The sequence below is a fragment of the Rhipicephalus microplus genome, chromosome 2 (assembly GCF_043290135.1).
Source record: "Rhipicephalus microplus isolate Deutch F79 chromosome 2, USDA_Rmic, whole genome shotgun sequence".
Taxonomy (NCBI): Eukaryota; Metazoa; Arthropoda; class Arachnida; order Ixodida; family Ixodidae; genus Rhipicephalus; species Rhipicephalus microplus.
The window spans coordinates 69,071,047-69,093,502 of record NC_134701.1 but is presented as its reverse complement, the minus strand read 5'-3'; the positions used below and the strand labels follow the sequence as shown (position 1 = coordinate 69,093,502).

Below are 22,456 nucleotides of genomic sequence, written 5' to 3'. Positions count from 1 at the left end.
CGCCCTTCCTTAGGGAAACCCGGCGAAGACGTGGAAGATTGTGTGACACACTACAAACGCGTAAGCAAGTGTAAGGGCTGGGATGCTACGGCTCAGCTAGAGTATGTTGCTCTTTTCCTGACAGACACTGCTCTTGTGTAGTTAGGGAACCACCAAGAGTTGCTAACAACGTGGGATCACTTCACCATCCAAATCACAGAGTGCTTTGGGGATTGTACTGCGAAAAAAAGCGAGCCGAGCAGACATTACTTCAGTGTGCACAAGTGCCAGGTGAGACTTTTACCACGTACACTGAGACGATCCTGAAGCTTTGTAAGACGGCGAATCCTCGTATGTCCAAATAGGACAAAGTCGGTCATCTTCCGAAAACTATTGCTGAAGACGTGTATACCTACGTGAGTGGCAAGGAGAGCCTCAATTCAGTAGCTGGCATGATCCATCAATGCCGCACGTTTGAGACATTGAAGCTACATCGTATCACGTCAAACGTCGGCAGGTTGGCGATTGTTGCGACAGTTGGAAGCATTAAGGATAGCTGTAGCATTCATTGGGACCTCGCTACCACTGTGAGGCAAATCGTCCGTGAGGAACTCGAGCGACCCCGCAAATCAATGAACGCCGTGAAGGCCGAACAGCTCGGTTGCGTTTTTAATCAACCTTACGAAGCTGCACCAGTGGTTTCTTCGCGGTCAGCCATGCCAGGTGTTGCAGACAGTCTAACCGATCCCCTACAACAGCACCACCATACGTTTCCTGACGACGTGCCAACGCGCTTATCGGGGTACGACGATGAATCGGCACTTGGAAGATCGTATCTACTACTCGCAGCGTCCGAGGGCGGCTTATCCCAAAGTCTACAACGTCGGTCACTCTTCACCTGTTTGCTACAGCTGCGGTGCGACGGGACACATCTCTCGTTTTTGTCGCCGTCGCCGCCGAACGAGGTATGGCCCACCACCGACTTGGCCTATCTTTGAAGGCGTCAACGATGATCATTGGCCGGCAGAACATCGCGCAACAAACACTATAGGCTCGCCCCGCAGGCATTCCTTCCGCCATTTCAACAGGAGGAGTGACTCGCCTGCACCAGACCACAGCCTTACACCACCAAGCAGTCGCTCACGCCATCCTCACCATCCTCACGGCAACGTTCTACACCACCGCCTCCATCGGGAAACTAGCCGGCGCGGCCGATCGAGGTAAGGTCGCCGGCCGGTCTCCGTCTCTGCAAACTGCTCCTCTTCCTATCATGATGTCCCAAAACAAAGCGTGTGTTAATTTATAGTGTGCCTGCCGCTGCGTTAGTGGATACTGGTGCTCTGGTTTCCGTCATGAGTGCCACATTCAATGAAAGACTTGGTCGGAACGTTATGTCTCCGGGGAATGGTGGTGTGATGTTTCGGGGTGTCAGCGGAGAGCACCTCGTTCCTCTAGGTATTTGTGTTGCAAGTGTTTTGTTTGGTGCTGAATATCTTGTCACGCAATTTCGGTATTACCATGGTGCACTCATGATAAGAATCTCTGGACCGGCTTTCTTCAGGATTGTGGTGCTTCCGTTGATTGTGGCACAGGTAAAATTACGGTGGATAACGCGCTTTTGTCTACGCTTGCTGAGACATCTTTACCGTGGAAAAACTGTTTCGTCGTGTCAAATTATTATCTTTTAGCGCCATGATATTTACCACATGTTCCTGTTAATCTTGCTGTTGCGAACCTTCTTTTGTTTGACGTGCCAATTCAATCACTTGCGCCGGGTTGCGTGAAGAAATATGTACTTGTGCCTCGTTCTCTCGTGACAGTTGTGAACGGCGCCTCAAGCTTATGGGCTTTCAATTGTTCTTCGGTGCCTGCTGTTCTTTCACGTGACATGAAGCTTGGCGAGTTCGACGAAATCACGTACGGCACTATCACCGTTTTAAGCGAAAAGCAGCAGTCTGAAACAAGCGAACCCAAGAGAAGCAGTTCTGAAGAAGACATCTTAAGAATGATTAGCAAGTTGCTACCCTCAAATGAACGCCATGCTCTCGCACGTGTCCTTATGACGCATTTCTCGGTGTTAGATTTCACAAAAGGTGACACGGAGACTTCACTACCGCGTTCTCGTGCTCATCACAGAATTGACACCGGATCTGCACACCCATTTGTCAAAAACCGTACCGCGTGTCGTCGACAAAGAGGGCAGTGATAGCTCAACAGGTCATCGATATGTTGCGGAAAGGAGTTGTCCAAGCAAGAGTCATCTAGTTCGTGGGCAGTGCCTGTGATCTTAGTAAGAAAAAAGGATGGATCATGGCGCTTTTGCGTTGACTATAGAAAAGAAAATACGACCACCAAAAAAGATGTGTATTCGCTTCCTAGAATTGATGACGTCATTGAGTGCTTGCATTCAGCTCCCTACTTTTCTTCTGGATTTGTGACCAGGGTATGGGCAAACGCCTATGCATTCAAACGACATAGAGAAAACGGCCTTTGTGACACCTGACGGCCTTTATGAATTTAATGTTATGCCGTTCGTTCTTTGTAATGCACCGGCATACAATAGGCCGGCTTAATCCTAAACTCTACGAACTGTTTGAGATTCCGAGCATCAACGAACAAAGGGTCTCAAAATAACTTAATCAGTTGTTCTCGTTTGAAGGTATTGGCGTCAGGAAACGTTTGAGAGACCACAGCAAAACAGATGTTGAGGGTATCTGCACTGTCCTCCGTCGTGGTCATAGGTAGGCGAGAAAGGCAATCAGCGTCCAAATGACGTCGTCCACTTCTAAAAGAAATGCTGAAGTCAAATAATTGAAGGCGTAAAGCTCATCGAGCAGGGCGGCCAGAAGGGTCTTGGAGGGTAACAAGCCGACATAATTAATGATGGTCTGTCACAATCCTGAAGCCAACATAATTAATAATGATCTGTCACAATCCTCAATGAACTACCGTAGAGGTAACATCGAAACTTCAGAATGGCGAACACAGCCACTAAACATTCTGGCTCTGTCACCGTATAATTCATTTCAGCCTTGCTTAGAGGTCGACTCGTATAAGCAACAACATGCTCTGCATTATCATGGTGCTGAACAAGCACACCTCCGATGCCAAATCCACTTGCGTCACTGTGCACTTCTGTGGGAGCAGAAGGATCGAAATGACGAAGAATAGGCTCAGATGTCAGTAGAAGTTTCAGTTCAGAAAATGCGGCATCACAATCAGGCGTTCATTTGAATTGGCTGTCTTTTCGCAACAAGCTCGTCAGTGGGTGGACTACGTCCACGAATCGGGCCTCAAAGCGGCGAAAGTAGGAACATAGGCCCAAGAAGCTGCGAAGTTCCTTCAGTGTCTTGTGTGGTTTGAATGTGCCGACTGCGTCAATTGTGCAGGGATCTGGCCTGACACCATCTTTGTCAACTAGGTGACCGAGGACTAAAGCTTGTCGTTCACTAAACCGGCACTTCTTAGGGTTCAAAATTAAGCCAGCCTTTCCGACACCGTCTAAAGCAAGGCTTAAACGGACGATGTGCTTTTCGAAGGTACGCCCAAAAATGACGACGTCATCCAGGTAGCCTCAGCACACCTCCCATTGAAGACCATGAAGGAAAGAGTCCATAACCCTTTCAAAAGTGGCGGGGGCTTTGCAAAGCCCAAACGACATCACATTGATTTGGTACAGTCCATCAGGCGTCACGAATGCGGTCTTCTCCTTGTCTGAAGGGTGCATAGGTATCTGCCAATATCCTGATTGTAGGCCTATCGAAGAAAAGTACAAAGCCGAGTGTAAGCAGTCAATAACATCGTCAATCCTAGGTGGCGGATATACATCTTTTGTGGTCGCGGCGTTGAGTCTTCTGCAATCAACGCACAACCGCCAGGCACCATCTTTCTTCTTAAGCAAGATGACCGGTGCTGCCCACGGGCTACACGACTCTTCAATGACACCCTTCTTCAGCATTTCCCGAGACTGGTCGGCAATAAATTTTCGTTTTCATGACGACACTCGGTAAGGCTTTTGTCGGATTGGATGGGCAGTGCTGGTGTCAATCCTATGGTGAGCGCGAGAACATGGAAAAAATAGTGGCTTCTCCTCTTGGAAAAAGTCAAACACAGAAACATGTCGCCTCAACAGATAGTGTAACGTCTGCTGCTCGTGTGACCGCAAAGTGGCGCTCATCATGCCTAGAATCTGTGACTCGTAAGAGTCGTAGATCCTAGGCATGAGACCATGAGACATGAGATCACAGATCCTAGGCGTAAGAGCGACTGCGCTTGCCAGAGACTGTACCTTTCTTGCTTTTATCGTTGTTAACGATCGCTACAGAACATTCAGTGGAATCATCAAAAACGCCAAGCTTCATTCCTCGAGGGAGCACAACCGGCATTGGCGAACAGTTCAGTGCCCACAGAATGGTAGCTTCTTCATCAAAAGATACCAAACAACGAAGGACGAGTATGCCTTTCTTAGTACAATGAACTATGGCAGGTTCAACGATGGCGTCAGAAGATGTGGCAGATTCTTGGGCGAACACCACAACTGACCTCATTGACCATGGCGGCACTGCCAGCTTATCGAAAACAATCAGAGCGTCTTTCGCGGCCTGCGGCGCCTCATGGACGAGGGCAGGAACAGTGTAACCGCTGACGGAAAGTTCACCGCTTCCACAGTCGACGAAAGCGCCACATCCTACGAGAAAGTCAAGACCGAGAATCACATCGTGGGTACAAGGTTGCAGCACAAGAAACTATGCTGGGAACATCTTTCCTGCCAAAAAGACATTCACGGCACAAACTCAGACAGGATTAAGTACTTCTCCACCAACACCACGAAACCTTGTTGATTCGCCATAAGAAAATATAACTTTGCGGCCAATGCAACTTTTGAAGAAATACTCATAACTGATATCGTAGCACCAGTGTCCACCAAAGCACTTGCACAAAAGCCATCCATTTTTGCACGTATCTTGTTCTTGGACATTATAACTGGCGGAGGCATCTAAGGCAAATCCTATTGTGCGACCTCACCTCCACGCTCGCTCTGGCTAGTTTTCCGGTGGCGGCGGTGATGACAGGCGTCGTCCCGGCGAAGGAGAACGATGCAGTCGGCCAGATGGAGGCGTCAAACTATGGTCAGAAGCGGGAGAACTGCCACGTTAATTTCCCCGCCGTGAGGAACTTCTGGAATAGGCGGGAAAATGACCGTTGCTGTGACCAGTGCCCGCTGGCGGAAACTCTGATGGTGAATGGTATCAGGATGTCAGCTCTCTCTGTCGACAACAGAACCGAGCTATATGCCTGCCGATACCGCAACGGTAGCACACGGGGGCTTGGTGGTATGCATTGTACTCCTGGGAGGCGTTGCGCTGACGTAGTGGTGGTACAGGTACATCTTCGTTCGTGTCGTAATAGGTGTTGGCTGGCTGATGGGGGTAACTGAAGCGGTCTTCGTATCTCGGCAGCGGGTAGTTACTGCGCTGTGACCTCGGTGGTGAGGGTGGCCTGTAGTTGCAGTCATGGATGCCTGCTGCGGCAATTGACACGAGAAGGTGAGGGGGGGCGGTGCGGGTGTAGTTTCGCATGGCGTCGGGCGAGCGTGTCGAGTGAGCTCTTCTCGAACGATCTGGCGTATTGTCGACGCGAGATCAAGCGGTATGTATTCGTCAACACTTGCCACGGTGGTTACATTCGGTAGGTGACCGAACTTGGGGGTGATACGTCGCATCTTCAGGGTCTCGAATGTGCGACAGTGGCTTATGACGTCAGTTACCCTAGCAAGGCTGTCTTTGCTAACGAGGAACTCATACACGTCCTCGGCAACGCCCTTCAACAGCTGGCCAACTTTATCTTCCTCTAACATAGAAGGGTTCACAATCTTCCAGAGCTTCAAGATTGCCTTGACATAGGTCGTGCACGTCTCTCCTGGGATCTGAGCTCTCTGCAGTGACGTTTGTTCCGCTTGCTTTCTCTTAGCTACAGAGTCTCCGAAGCACGCTCTTATTTCGGAAACGAAGCGATCCCATGACGTGAGGGCATCTTCGTGGTTCTCGTACCACACGAGTGCTGTGTCTGCTGAGAAAAATACTACATTGGTCAGCTGGGTTGCCGCGTCCCACTGGTAGTATTTGCTCACCCGTTTGTAGTGTTTGAGCCAGGCGTCCACGTCCTCGCCAGATTTGCCACTGAATGTTCAAGGCACTATCAGATCCTGACGCAACCAGAGACCAGCCACATGTGAACCTTGCACTAGCGGTGTTGCTGACACTGGTAGAAGGTCTGCAGCTGCGTGGATCCGGTTTCCTTCTTCGCCGTGACACATCTCAGCTGCCAGTGGTAACGGGGTCAGTCCAGCAAGGCGGCGGCTTCGTCGTAGATCAGCTGCTTGAAGTGAGGTGTTGCTTGGTTGATTGCCCAGCACCTCCACCACAAAACTGTTACGGTTGAATTAAAGGGTAGGTGGATTTATTTACAGGGTGAGAATGAAGTTCGGCAGTCGTGGTAAAGATGGAGTTCTCAGGCCGCAGACAACGTCGCCTTTCTCTTCTACCTACCCGGCACATACTACAGCCCAGCTCATACCGTAGCAATATTATGTTTTCAGACATCGAGGTACCCACAATACTACTAGAAACAGGTGAATCTGAAATAGCATTGGCAATGGCGTGCTCCTGGCCTTAGCGATCTCGTTCTCTTGGAGCCACAGAGCCCATTGTGCCGAGCGTCCGCAGGTGTCCTTGAGAGACGATAACCAGCAGAGTGCATGGTGATCGGTTACAACATCGAAAGGTCAACCATGCAGATAAGACCCCAATTTCGCAATAACCAAGATGATCGCTAGGCATTCTTTCTCAGTTACCGAATAATTTGCCTCTGCTCTTGTAGGAGTGCGACTCGCGTACTCAACAACATATTCTTGGTGGTCAGGCTTTCATTGCGCAAGTACTTTGCCAAGACTGATACCGCTAGCATCCGCGTGAATTTCTGATCGATAATTTAATTGATTGATATGTGGGGCTTGACGCCTTAAAACCACCATATGATTATGAGAGACGCCATTGTGGAGAGCTTCAGAATTTTCGACGACTTGGGGTTCCTTAACGTGCACCCATATATGCGTGAAAATTTCTGTTGGAGCGCTTGAATCCACGTAACGTAATATGGGTGATGTTCTATGCAACTGACGGAGCTTTGCAAAGACATGGCCGCAAGCTGTGGACCACGCGGATATATTGCTGTCTCTCTGAAATAGGTCTGTCAGAGTTGCCACAATTGAGGCGAAATTGCGAACGAAGCTGCAGAAGTATGACCGAGCCGAATTAAACTTCACCGATTTTTTGGAGACACGGGCCTCAGGAACTCTCGAACAGCACGTAGCTTAACGGGGACAGGGAGAACGCCTTTGGACGTGACATGTCCGAGAATGGTGAGCTTGCGTGCTCCAAAGTAACATTTTTTCAAGTTTAGTTGGAGGCCAGCTGCAGTGAAGCGGCCTAAAACCTGCTTCAATTGAGAGAAATGCGTAAAAAAGCGAGTGAAAATACCACTACATTATTCATGTAGCAAAAAGAAATCTTCTCTTTGAGGCATCGTATAATTATGTTCATCATGCGCTCAAATCTTACCGCCACATTGACAAGATCTAATAGCATCACGTTGAATTTGCATAAGCCGTCTATTGTAACAAAGGCGGTTTGCGGCCGCATTTCATACTTGTATATGCTTGAACCTTGCCGAAAAGCAGTGCCTAGATAAACAGAAAAAAAACCTCCATCTTACAACAGCCGAGGGCATAAACGGTCTGATTAAAAGGTAAACGTCATTTCGTGTTACTTTGTGAAGTTGACGATAACCTAAGAACAACAACAGGCGTGCGCGGAAGACGCAGCACAATCACAGCAAGAGCTGGAAGAGCGGCATTTCAGAGGCTTTTAATATAAACTTGTTCTTGTTCCCCTATTGACAGTGGTGCATACCCACTACAGGGTACTGACCAAAAATTGAGTGGTTTTAAAAATTATTGCCCAGATTTATAATAATGCAAATATAATTGAAATTTCAACGATAACCTAAGAAAGTGTGGTGCTTGATCTAAAGCATACAATTATGTGGATTCTTATTTAAATACTCATTGGATAACAACTGCAAGCACAGTCGCTTGATAACCACTAGGACAATAATAATAAGTTTTGGGGAGTAGTAGGCCAGCATTCATTATAATGGTTTTCGTCATCCTTCTGAGAAGGGTGGTATCCGTTAAACAATTACAAATAATTTTGTGCCAATTGTTCGTGCAGTGGCTGATGACGATGTTGAATTACGGTGTAAGTGAGTATGCGCTACAGTTAATAGGGAAACAACAACAAGCTTTTGTAATGCGTTAGAGCAAGGGAGGACCCACTCGATAAGCTATTCGCATTGTGCGACGACATGTTGTTTATTTGCTGTTTTAAAAATTCGATTGATATGTGGAGTTTAACGTCCCAAAACCACCATTTGATTATGAGAGCCGCCATAGTTGAGGGCTCCGCAAATTTTGAACTTCGTGGGTGCTTTTATGTGCATACAAATCTGAGCACACGGACCTACAACATTTCCGCCTCCATAGGCTGGCACCTACCCCAGGCAGGATCCTGTGAATAAAGACTTTTGTCTCTCTCTCTCTCTCCATCGTAAATGCAGCTTCCACAGCAGGGATTCGATCCCGCGACCAGCGGGTCAGCAGCCAAGTATCTTAACCACTAGACCACCACGGCGGGGCGTTTTGAAACGCTTTATAAATCGTAATAACGCGATTGCCTTCCCGACATCAAGCCTGCCTAAGACAAGTTTGCCAACAAGTCCCAAGCACCGATGTGGCTCGGTGGTACAACACCCGGGTTCGAGCCCCACTGTATTGTTGATGCTACGTTTTTCGTTTCTAATTTTTGCGCGATGTGGTTACGGACAATGGCGGTGGGGGCGGAAAACTACGCGTGACCCGAGTTGTGATCTCACAACATCTTTTGCTGTAAAAACGCCAGGCCTGTGCGGAAGGCGCAGAACAGTTACAGCAAAAGTTAGAAAAACTCCCTTTCATAACATTTTCTAAACACTCATTGGGTAATTTCTGCAAGCACACTTTCTGGGTACCTACTACGGCATTAATAATATTAACCTCTTGGTTGTAGAAAATTTTTTATTACATTCTTGGTAATAGACAAGCTTTTCCTGTGCTATCCTTCGTCTTTCTTCTGAGAAGCATGGTATGCGCTAAACACTTGCAAGGAATTTTGTGCAGATTCTTCATGCAGTGGCTGACGGCGATGAGAAATTATCAGTGAAGTGGATATGCGCCACAGTAAATAGGTGATAAGAACAAGCTTTTGCAATTGGTTGGAGCATTGGGCAACATACTATTCGCATTGTAAGGTGCCTGGTTGTATTTGGCTGCTTTAAAACGCTTCATCACTTACTTTAAGGTGATTCCTATTTCGAAGTCTGCCTGCAGAAAGTTTGCGAACAAGTCCTAAGCACCGGCGTGGCTCAGTGGCAGACTACTGGGATGGCACGTAGGTGACCCATGTTCAAGCTCCACTGCGTCCTTGGTAATAGGTTTTTTTTCTTAATTTATGCGATAGTGGTTACAGACCCCGGAGGCGGTGGAGGCGGCGGCGGTGGCGGCGGCAGCGGACAAGTACGGCGCCGTGCGTGACCAGAGCTTTTATCTCATAACGGCTTTCGCTATGAAAGTTTATCGGGCTATTGTTTTTTTTACTAAAAGAACCAGCAATACCCAGGGACTGCTTGATGATTGAGAAACGCCGCGCTTTTGCATCGCATCTCATTGATGACACGGCGTTCAGTTGGCGTAACACGATAGGGTCACTGCCATAGTTGTGGATGAGTGGCTGTGTTAATCTGGTGGCGTCAATGTTCAGCCTTGAGTGGTGCTGTGGTTGTCGCAACTTGGGAGACTCAAAAGGCCACACCGGTGTTGCGCGTTTAGGCCTTTGTCGGTGAGACAGTTGAAAATGTCGCCAGTCAATGACCCTGTCAGGGAACTATGGAAAATGGTGTTGGCTGCTGGTGATCCATGAAGAATATCCATTGCAGTGATGGTTTCAAAAGATTTCATTCAGCCGATACATGCATTCGAATCAACTTAACGTGAAAGGGAATGTATTGCCTATAGAGGCATGTTTGTCCACCACCTTGAAGTCTAAACAGAGCTATTGGGAGGGCTGAAAGGAGGCAACGAATGAAAACAACAGAAGGCGTGAAGAGTGCGGTAGCGTCGTTAGCAGCAGGACCTGACACTGGTGCCATGCTGAGGGATCTGGGTGTATTGGGAACAGCGCGCAAGTACGACGAACTCGGCTGGGTAGGGGACTCTTTGAGTTACTAGGCAGTGGTACACTCAGCCACAGCCTGCGCAGGCTCTTCTAAGGAGTTTCAAGAATCAGACTAAAGAAGACCGTCGCCACTCTTTGAATTAAGCGGCAGTTTTTCGATGATTGGAGAAATGGCGGCACCAGTATTGGTAAGGCGAAGTACCGGTACAAGAAGTGGCTATGAAAAAAGGAAAAAGGAAGAAAAAAGCGCGGTTCCGCTACTGCCTCTCTCAAGAAGGGCATGTCCACAGTTCTGCGCAGGGAATGTAGGGATGGGAATTAAAGAGAGAGAAGAAAAGGGTAGGAGAAGGGTAGTGAAAAGCATTCGATCGCTCGCACCACGCACGCGCGCGTAAGAAACCAAAAGCTGCACACGCAATCTACCGAAAGGCCGCCGAGATGTAGGAGGCGAAGTAATGCGCCTGAGAAGGGGAAAAAACACTTGACAACTAGAAAGAAGTTAGGGCGCTCCCCGACAAAGAGGGAAGGGGAGAGAGTGTATGCTCGGACGGGGCAATGCGCCCATTGGGAAGAGGGCGAAAAAAAAGAAAAAAAGAAGCCGTCAGGCAGCTCGGACCGGCCTTCGTAGGCAAAGTCACGTGGGACTCCGATGAGGCGAGGCGCGCGGCGCGATGTAAACAAACGACGACACGTGTAACGGGCCTGTTTAGAGGCAAGTAAAAAGATCTGCGAGGCCGAAAAAGCCCAGCAGCGCACGGAACACCTGGCGGAGTGTCGCAACGTTAGCCGAGGGGAACAAGTGTTCTGTACTCCTTGAAGAACGGCATTAGTTACACTTGGTCGCAACATAAGAATGCTTGTATGTTGCGATGATGTCGCAGGTTTTGCCTCCAGGGTGTTCCCACAATACGCTGGCTTGTACATGAAAAAGTGGGTGAGCGACTGTCGCTACTTTGCCAGCAATGCCTTCTTGAAAATATTACAAAAAGTTCTAACTTTGCCACAAAGGCAAATGAATGAATGCGATAGCAACAAACTGGAATGTCAAGCTAAGCATGGGAAGTAGATCAAAACCTGCCCCGCGTAGCTCACGCAAACACGTGTCTCAGTTGCTTCGCCTGTGTGAAAAGCACACTATTTTCGCAAACGGAGACTGCGCAGTTAGTGCAGTGACTTTTGTGCACCCGGTAACCACAACAGAATCATTCCGGTGAAAGTCCAAGGTGTACGAATTTCCCCACCTCTAGATAAGCGTCTGCACAAGTGAGCGTCCACCCACTCCCCTCTCCTCTGGGCATAGTACGCGTGGGAGATGAAAGTGCATGCTGCCGCGTTCTGATGATCTGGCGACGCGCGATCGTCGCGCCATCTCAATGGTAATGCTCAAAACGCGATAGTTTCCACCGATATGGGCGTCACCAGTGGTAAGTGGTAGATATAAATGCTTTGGGGTTTCAACGTTGGATGAGGTGCTCCGTGGCTCAGAGAAGCTGCTTTCGGCCACGGTAGCGAACAGACGCAGGTTCATCATCATCATCATCATCAGCCTGACTACGTCCACTGCAGGACAAAGGCCTCTCCCATGTTCCGCCAGTTAACCCGGTCCTGTGCTTGCTGCTGCCAATTTATACCCGCAAACTTCCTAATCTCATCTGCCCACCCAACCTTCTGTCTCCCCCTAACCCGCTTCCCTTCTGTGGGAATCCAGTCAGTTACCCTTAATGACCAGCGGTTATCCTGTCTACGCGCTACAGGCACTGCCCATGTCCATTACTTTTTCTTGATTTCAGCTAAGATATCCTTAACCCCCGTTTGTTCCCTAATCCACTCTGCTCTCTTCTTGTCTCTTAAGGTTACACCTACCATTTTTCTTTCCATTGCTCGCTGCATCGTCCTCAATTTAAGCTGAACCCTCTTTGTAAGTCTCCAGGTTTCTGCTCCGTAGCTAAGTACCGGCAAGATACAGCTGTTATATACCTTCCTCTTGAGGGATAGTGGCAATCTACCTGTCATAATTTGAGAGTGCTTGCCGAATGTGCTCCACCCCATTCTTATTCTTCTAGTTACTTCAATCTCGTGGTTCGGCTCTGCGGTTATTACCTGCCCTAAGTAGACATAGTCTTTTACAACTTCAAGTGCACTATTACCTATCTCGAAGCGCTGCTCCTTGCCGAGGTTGTTGTACATTACTTTCGTTTTCTGCAGATTAATTTTAAGACCCACCCTTCTGCTCTCCTTGTCTAACTCCGTAATCATGAGTTGCAATTCGTCCCCCGAGTTACTCAGCAATGCAATGTCATCAGCGAAGCGCAGGTTACTAAGGTATTCTCCATTGACTTTTATCCCTAACTGTTCCCATTCTAGGCTTCTGAAAACCTCCTGTAAGCACGCGGTAAATAGCATTGGGGAAATCGTGTCCCCCTGCCTTACACCCTTCTTGATTGGTATTCTGTTGCTTTCTTTAAGAAGCACTATGGTAGCAGTTGATCCCCTGTAGATTTCTTCCAGAATGTTTATATATACTTCATCTACGCTCTGATTCCGCAGTGTTTGCACGACGGCTGATATTTCTACTGAAGGTTACGGGGCTCCATTGGAGTGGGTATGGCGGCCCTTGAGGGCCGCGGTATTAGGTCAACTGAAGAGTATGAAGTGATTCACCTTCATCCGCCAACAGGACGCTTCGCCTTGCATACTGAGTTTTCGCATTGCCGTGGTCGAGCGAAACCCTATAGAGTTGAAGTCTTCAGAGACGCTTTGGGTCCCGCTAGAGGGCTGTCCGACGTCATTGCACTCGAACCGTGCCACATAAATCACGTCTAGGGGTTACCCTGACCAAGATCTGAAGAAACTGCTCTCCTTCAAAGAATTTCAGGTGATAAGACACCGTTGTCTCATCGTCGATTCCCAGGACCCTGAAATTAAACTGCAGTTTCATTGGTTGCTTTATGTAGTCACCAATGAAGATGTATGATGGCCATTTGCGGCTTTCGGCAATGTGGTCGGAGTGAATCGAGAATGCTTGAGTCGACAGCGTCAGCAGCAAAGCGTTGACGACCAGAACTATTCTACTCAATCTAAAGAGTGCAATTATGGTTAAGGACATTCCGAACCAAGTGTGCGTTGCAGGGGAGTAGGCCATAGCCATGGCACCGCGCAGGCCAATGCAGTGCTTGCAGTGCGAAGGAACTAGTCATGCACGGCGAGACTACAGGGCGCCACGGTGTTCGAAATGCCGGCGATTTGGACATCGAGACGCCCAGTGCGTTTGGTCATACAAAGCTGTTACGCGTGCTGCAGCGAAACTTGAGAGCGGAGAGCAGACAATGGGCGCCACCGATGCGGAAGACGTGGCTAGTTTTCTGAATGAACGCATACCGGTTTTGTCTGAAGAGTACTATACCATTTCTGAACCCGAGAAAAAAGAAACCGCTATGACAGATACCGATCAAGAGAACTTCAATGAAAACGCAGAAAACCAACCAGGAGACATGTTGACGCAAGGAGTGGCAAGACGCGACATGCCGGCACAAAGAATGGCCCGTAGGATCAACACGAGTTCAGCGGTTAAGCGTACGCTGGAGCAATCTGCGAGCACGCTCATGAGAGCAAAGTTAAGAAACCACCAGCGAAGGTTACATCGGCGCGGCGCTCTGGCCGCAGAGTAAGGCCTTGTCTGCCCGTGAAACGACTTGTAGGCATTTCAAGAGACCAGCAGCAAACTGATGCCGCACCACTTGATGGTGACAGAGGCGTCAAGCAGGAAATTTTGAAACCATCTAATTTCCCTCAGAAATGAGACAAGCCCAGAGCAGAGGTTTATATTTAGAGTTCAAGGTGGTAGGCTAGAAGGGGACAAAGCTATTAAATATATAGGAACAAGGGTGACAGAAAAAATCAACAAAGAAGTGCCTTATGCACCGCAATAGACAAGGATGAATCAAGTGGTGCCCCGCCATTGTGGTCTAGTGGCTAAGGTACTCGGCTGCTGATCCGCAGGTCACGGAATCAAATCCCGGCTGTGGCAGCTGCATTTCCGATGGAGGCGGAATTGTCGTAGGCCTGTGTACTCAGAATTGGGTGCACGTTAAAGAACCCCAGGTGATCGAAATTTCTGTAACCCTCCACTACGCCGTCCCTCATATTCATATGGTGGTTTTGGGACGTTAAGCCCCACATATCAATCAATCAAGTCATAAACTATTCTGCTGAATGCACACTGTTTTGCGGCCGCACTCTATCGACCAACGCAGTATACAAACTGAATTTACTGAAAGTGGTTGGTTCCATATCCGTTATCCTGATCAGCGTATTGCACGCCATAGTAATCCGGCTTAATTCATGTCTCATTGTGGTGATTCTCAGTCATACAAATGGCCATGCAATTTGAACCTATCAACAGAAGAAACTTGCGCAAGAATTGCATAAATCAGATTACCTGATTCTTGCTTAATGCGGATGCGTTTAACGTGACGATGCTTCGGCATCGAACAGGCTAGACAGTCTGAACTCCCCCCTAATACACTCGCTTATAAAGAGCCTATTTTTATTCGGCCTAATCCGGCTTCATTCACATTGCCTTATTTTGACCATAATCTGTCATTCAACTGGCAATCTGTACTTGGTCAAAATTAGATGGCTGAAGATTCGAATTACCCTAATTCAACTTGATCGAAATTAATCGTATTAGCTGAATCATATCATACCCAGTAATCGGAACGGCTAATTATCCACCCTGAACTAACACTGAGTTCTTGAAGATTAGCTTAGCAGGGTTCTATTTACATAGCGTAGCGTAGTCGTTCTAATCTACATAGCGTAGTCGTTCTAATCTACCTCATGGCTTTGCCATCACATCTTCTATTGGCTTAGCGTGACTAGACAGTCTCCACTAATGTTATTTTTACTAATCTTGTTTTTCAAAAAACAGCACTCTGCAGTTGGCGGAGAGATGCTGGAAGTTGTAAAAGAATATGTGTACTTAGGAGAGGTCATATTCGCGTAGCTGAACCATGAGAGGGGAATAAGTCGAAGAATAAGGATGGTGTGGGCACCATTCGGCAACCATTCCGAAACCATATTTGGTAATAGGCCACTAACCCTCAAGAGGAATGCATATAACAGCCGCATCTTGCCAGTACTTGTCTACAGAGCAGATGCCTGGAGGCTTACAAAGAGGACTCAACTCAAATTGAGGACAAAGCAGCGAGCGATGAAAAGGAAGTTGAGAGCTCTAACCTTGAAAGACAAGAAGAGGGTAGAGTGGGTCATGGAACAAACCGGGCTTATGGATATTAAGTTGTAATCAAGAAGAAACTAACATGGGCTATGCAAGTAGCACGTTGGCAGAATAACCGCCGTTTCGTAGGGTAACTGAATGGATTCCGAGAGAAGGCAAACTTGCGAAGGAGCGACAATTTGGTGGGCCGATGAGGATGAAAAGTTACCAGGAGTCATGAATCATGAATCAAGTGGCGCGATGGCTCCATTTTCGCAACAAGAGTGAGAAAAGGCAGAGAGGAGGGTTCCTAGTAGTACATCAACAGGCCCAGATTGCATTCCAATTATGCTGATAAAGACATTGGGCCTGAAGTCTGAGCCGACTTTGAGAGAAGCAGTGAGCAAAACAATAATCGATGGTGAAGGCGCCTATGAATGGAAATAGTAGGATGAGCATGATCTATAAAGGAAAGGGGCACAAGGCTGATATAAACAACTAAAGTCCTATAACAGTGACATCGGTGGTCTACAGGCTGGCAATGCAGAATATAAAGGAAAGACTGCAGGCATGACTAGATGATGAGGGAGTGCTGAGGTAACTGCAGAATGGGTTTCAGGAACACAGGAGTTTGGAAGACAATCTGTTCTCACTGACGCAGTGCATCGAAATAGCAGAAAAGGAACACAGGCTCCGGTGGCTAGCATTTTGAATATCAAGGAAGCGTACGATAGCGTGGTTCAAGAGGACTTGTGAAAAATACTGGACACACAAGGTGTAGAAGATGGAGTCACTAATCTTTTGAAGGATATCTGTAAAGGTAACAAGGTAGTTATGAAGTGGGAAAAACAGCTATCAGAGCACATAGTGGTAAAACGGGGGCTTAGGCAGGGGTTTTCTCTGTCACCCTTGTTATTCATGATGTACCTACAAGGACGAGAGACCAAATTAGAGGGAAGTGGACTTGGTTTCAATTTCTCTTCCGTCAAACAAGGAAAAATCATTGAACAGGCACTACCATCATTGATGTACGCAGATGATATAGCGCTAATGGCTGACAACAAGGAAAATTTGCTGAGATTGATGGACATCTGCGGTGAGGGAGATAGGTTAGATTTCAGATTCAGTAAGAAAATCAGCAGTCATGTTTTCAATGATAATGGAGATAGTGAGCTTGAAATACTGGAGGTCACGCTAGAGATAAGAGATAAATAGAAATATCTGGGCGAATGGATAAGCAATGAGACCAAGTTGCTAAGGGAACACGAAATATACGTGACGACTAAAGGTAACAGGAATGCAGCAGTGATAATATACACGGCACTGTGGAACTACAATTGGTATGATGTTGTGAGAGGAATATGGAAAGGAGTCATGGTTTCTGGTCTGAAGTTCAGCAATGTGGTCTTCTGCATGATATCAGAAGTTCAAGCAAGATTAGAAATTAAGCAACGTGAAATAGGTAGGCGTGCCTTAGGAGCTCACAGGAGTACACCAAATAAAGGACTACAAGGTGATATGCGACGGACATCATTTGAGGGCAGGTAATCTAGCAGCAAGATAAAATTTGAAAAGCGATTAAGAGGAATAGTAGAAGAGCATTGGACAAGGAAGGTTTTTAGCTACTTGTACATGAATAATGTTGCTAGAAAATGGAGGAAGCAAACCCAAAAATTGACGGGTAAATACCTAAAAGAACAGCACGGGGTCAAACCAAAAAGAATTATCGGTTAAGAAGAAGGTGAAGGAAGCTGAGACCAATATGTGAAGAGTTGGCATGATTAAGAAGTCCGCACTAGAGATCTATCAAACATTTAAGCAAAAAATTGCCAAGGAAAGGACCTATGATAATACTCGGGGTAGTTCTCTAGAGTTTGAGACGAGGACGGGAGTATTGCGAACCAAGACATATCAGGACAAATACGAAGGGGTAGACGCGGTATGCAGCGTGTGTGGAGAGGAGAAGGCAACTGCAGAACACTTGATAATGTTTTGTAAATGGCTTTACAATGACCTTTCCAGTCATCACAATGACCTTTTCAATTCCATCCCTTTGTCGCCTTCGTGCGGGTTGGTTTTTTTGCCCTGGGTTAACAACAAACGAGCAGAGATCGGTAATCTGAGGCGTCTTAGCACTTGGCGGGGTGCCCTTCGAGCGCCGCAGTGCTTATGATCAGGGTTGATCCGGTCGTAGACTTCGACTGAGTTCCGTCAAAGCAATGCTGCATGCTGAGTCAAATTCAGCGCCACGGCTGGCATGCGTCCCCAAGCTTACCACACAAAGTAAAATACCATCAAAGGTGCCGTGCACCCTGTTCTGACAATGGTCCTATAGTATGATTATCACGTGGCTAACCGTGGCACTGTTGCCTATTGTTTATACAAGCAGTTCTAATTAAGCTTCAGATAACCTTTGATTGTACGACTGTGGTCTCGCCTATAGCGAAATATTTTTCGAATATATTCTGAGAGTTCTGTACTTCAATTGGTCGTTATATAGAACAGAATATGGAATGACTCTGAGGTAAATGAACTTCAGTCACCACGCCCAATTTTAACAATGGGAGATGTTTAAACGGACACACACGTGGGTTTTTTTGTGCTCGCTTTAAAAATTCAAATGGTTCAAATCAATCCAGAAGGCAGGCCTCACACTTATCTCGTATACATTCACACAAAACATTTTATACAATATTTTGAGCCCTTTTGTGGAGTTATTACACATAGAAGAAAAAAGCGCACATTTCCTCAAAAAAACTATTGTCTCAATAAATAACTGAACCTTTGTTACATCATCTTCAGAGAGAGAAATAGAGAGAGAATAAACTCTATTAGTGCTGTCAGTAACTAAAGTGGGTAGAGCTCTTTTGGCTATAGCGGCTCATTGGGCCTCGTTTAGGGTTGCCAATTGGCTTCCCAAAGCCTGATCCGATAGTCGGGCCTCGCACGACCAGTGTCTAAACGTGTGTGGTTGTATGAGCAGCGATTTTGCCGCAACAAGATGCCAGGGACAGCTGTATGTAAGTGTGTAAGTGTAGTCACTCCATCGCATCAGGGACACTCATCTTTATATTACGAAATATGTATTTTAGAAAATGTGTGTAGTTCGGGGTACGTGTTCATATGAAGACGGTGGCAGTCTCTAGATTGTGCTCTGTTTAGTTTGGATTGAGGTGCCATAGTGCGTCGCTCCAGTCGTTGAGCTTCTAGAATGTCTGCTCGGCCACTTGGCCCTTCATCCTATTCCGGGGATATGGCGTCGTCTGCAGGTGCGTCTGTCGCTCGGTATGTACTTGCGTGAGCGAGACGGTCGGCCCATTCAATACCGGGAGGACCCATATGCGGGAGGACCCAAATGATTCTGTGGCCAGATACAACGTGTGAGCCAAGGATTCTTAGAACTGTCTATGGTATTGTGTCATGCATGTATAGTCGATATGCTGTGTGTATATGCGTGAAGATGGAGGTTTTACCTAGCTTGTCCGCGTCTGTGATAGTCAGGACGATTGCAGTGGCCTCCGCTGCTGCAAAGGAAAAGATCTGCGTATTGACGCTGCTCCAACCAGCTTTACTTATGTACTGGTCACTGCCATGTATGTGCTCGACCCACCTGTAGTAAACCCCCAAAGGCAGGTTTCTGTATAGTACACGTCGGTATTAGTGCTATGGTTGCGAAGCGTCCGTGCACGAGCTCGGCATCGTTCACTGTGGGAAACTGCGTCCATGTGACGTGATATTATTCCCACGCAGATATGCGAGCGCATAGTCGGCGGAAGTAATTCTCTGCCATCTCCTCAGTACTCAGGGGCGAAAGGAAAATCAAGCTTGTTCAGTAGATCCAGTCGTTGTGGTGTGGTGTTTAGGCGTTAACGTTATGCGAGGAGGGTAGCTGTTGCATTTTCTTCATAAGTATTCAGTACCCATAAGCTGAGACGAAGCTGTTGGGCTGGCGTTTTGCGGCAGCCCACGGGCCGCTTTGGAAGCAATTGGAAGGCATCGGTACGCTTGCTCGTTGTCACTCCTACAGGTTGCTTGATAAAGCAGTGCATAATTGATATAACTGAATACGAAGGTGCACACTAGCCGTAAGGTTTCAGCATCGCGCATGCCTTTTCTGCTGCGAGCGATGCGAGCCAACAGGTTGGTGATGGTCCTCACGGTGCGCTTGAGGTTCGCAAGGGTTTGCGTAGTGCTCCCCCTGTCCTGGACGCGCATACCCAGCATTTGAAGCCGCTCCTCTCCTGATTGTTTTGCCTGCTAATATGAGTTGGAGCTTTGGGGCTCTATCAGCCCTAGTGCACTTTGATCGTACATGAATGTACGCCGATTTCTCTGGTAAACAAGCCAGGTTCATTTTTTAGGTGGCTGTATAAAACGTCAATTACTCTTTGCGACACATGCTGTATATTTTCATACGAATTCTTATCTGCACAGCATGTAATGTCCTATGCATAAATGGCCAAAACTAAGGTTCTCCGTCACCGGCTAAGTCGGGATTCTCCGGCCGGGATTCTTCGGCCAAGTCGGGATTATCCTGTAAGTCGAGAATCATTCTTCGCGTGGCGAGATTAAAGAGAAGAAGAGAATGAAGGAAGCCTCGCAGGGTTTCCCTGTTTCGAAGGCTGTACAGTGGGGAGTGTGTTGTGCCCAAACCAATCGTGGTGGTACGGCTGGTGTGGAAGTCCTGTACGTATTTGTAAATGTGTTGACGACATCCGATATCCTGGAAGCCTTGCTGAAATGCTTCATAAGATACCCTGTCAAATGCCTCATTGATATTTAGCGCAAGTAGAATGCAGTCCAGACTACCCAGAGGAAGATCGAGGACGTCCTCTCGAAGCATCTGGAAGACATCTTGGGTAGATATGCCTTTCCGAAAGGCAACCAAATAGTTTGACAGTAGAACGTATTGCTCTTTGTGGTATTCTAAGCAAGTGATGATGACTCCCTCAAAGAGCTTTCCGAAACACGACGTTATATGGGATATCGGCTTTTGACTCTTCAAGTCCTAGAGCTACCTTTTGTTCATCCGATTGGTGGCCGCCAGGGCGTTTGTATCTGCGGCGCGAACTTTTGTCAACGTTAGCTACCTTCACCGTACGTTTGAGGCGCCTAACAGTAATAGCAAAAAGCTGAAATTGCTAATTCACGTACGTGGTTAACCTGTCTAGTTTAAAGGTGGTTGCTCCAGTGACTGTGATGAGCTCGCTGTTTCCAAAGCGTTCGATGTCTCCTCATGCGTTTGTTGCGTTAGCGTTGCCATTTTCTGGTTTAGTAGCGCAAGTTCTCTTTTAATATTGTCTGCGTTTTGCGAAGCTGTTTGTTTTCAGCAGCGACTTTTTGGTATTCTGCATTCTGTGATATTGGTGCGATATGATTGGTCATGCCAGACGTGACCCCTGCCCCGCTCATCTGCGACATTGCTGTGCTCGAAGTCTCCGGACCATGGTTGTTGGCAGGCGTCTCTGCTTTGTTCTCCGGATGCAGTAGTTGGGCTGGCGTCGGGGCGGGCATCGATGACTGTCACGGACGGCTATTTTCGGCGACGCCGCGTCACGGCAATTAACGGGCGCCGTACTCCCCGACTGACCATGAGGAACGGCGGCACATGAAAGGGAACCGATAAGTGCAAAATGGGGGTACTCTCCTTAGAACGTCGCCGCCGACAGTTAATCCTTTTATAACCGTGGCGACGTCTGCAAGGTCGTAGAAGGCCGCGGTATACCCCGTACAAGGATTAGACTACAAGACGCCCGGCTGAGAGCTAAGTGGTTGACCGTTCCCACAGAGAAAAGCGTGGGAAACGCTCTGGTGGCCAAGGCGTATGACAACAACCCGACAGGTTGTCACTCTCGCTAGTTGCGGGCCCTCTCCTTATTAAAAAGGGGTGGGGTAAAAATATTTTTGGGGCGGAGTTTCCCCTCAATTAAACGCGCATGATTGGACCCAGGTAGAGGTCTCTTGTCCCCAAGGAAGAGAGCGAGGAGACACGAGGGGGATTTAAGCGCAGGATTTTGCCCTGCTAGGCAGACTAGTCGCTGACCAAGATGGTGTAGAAACAGATCAACAAGCATCTCTTCTAGAAGTTTTTAGTGTGGCTCTGTATCGGCTGGCCACCTAAACTTAGCCGTTCGTCTAGCTGTGACGCGATATTAACGTCTGCAACGTAGACATCGGGACTTCGCTTCGAGTTAGCTCAACCTGCTCGAAGTCACCTGCAAGCACTAGCCTCCCGGAGCCACCAGCGTTGCAACACCGCCGACATCGCAGTCGTGCCAGAACTCTCTTCGACTTCTCGCATCCGATCGTCGGGGACACAACGCTGCCGGTCATCACACGTATGCCTTCACCTGTTTATATCTTCGAACTTTCTCCTCTGTAGTTCTGTTGTGTTAGTTGTGTAGTTTGTAATAGTTCTCTCTCGTAAGCTGATTTATTGTTTCTGTTATATATTTCTTTAGTTGTATCAAGTGTCGATGTATTTTGTTAGTTGTATTGAAGTGTTGTATTCGATCCCGTGTTGCTGCAATATCACTAGAGTAAAGTTTGTTTTGTTTTCCCACGTCTCTGCTCTCTTCACTGTCTCTGCTTGCGTACGGAACGAACCGACCTGCTGTCATTCCCGTCGCCGACTTCGCGCTGGCGACGCTAGAGTGGCAGCTTGTAACAATGACCATCTCGCATTGAGTGGAGGATAACGCTGCGCTGATTTGGAGTAGGACCTGGACCGGGATCTGCTACAAGACGTGGCGCGTCGCTCTGTACTGGCGGCTCTCCTGTCGGCTTAATTCTCATCCTCGGAGGAAAACTAACGTGGCTGTCGGGACAATCCGGGTGTACATAGTTCTTTTAGCTTATTTAAGTGCTTGGTACAGCTGCGCTCTCCAGTCGCATGTGGTCCCGCTCATGATGCACAGTTAAGTTCACAAGG

The 22,456-nt window shown here is 47.7% G+C and overlaps 1 long non-coding RNA gene across 1 annotated transcript in view; it reads left to right on the top strand.

The window, feature by feature from the left end:
- The first annotated feature begins 908 nt into the window (after positions 1-908).
- The window catches only part of LOC142796281 (uncharacterized), a 75,269-nt gene continuing 53,721 nt past the window's right edge, over positions 909-22,456 (top strand). Inside the window, exon 1 of the long non-coding RNA XR_012893701.1 lies at positions 909-1,199. This is a non-coding gene — a long non-coding RNA (uncharacterized LOC142796281). The remainder of the gene's footprint in view (positions 1,200-22,456) is intronic.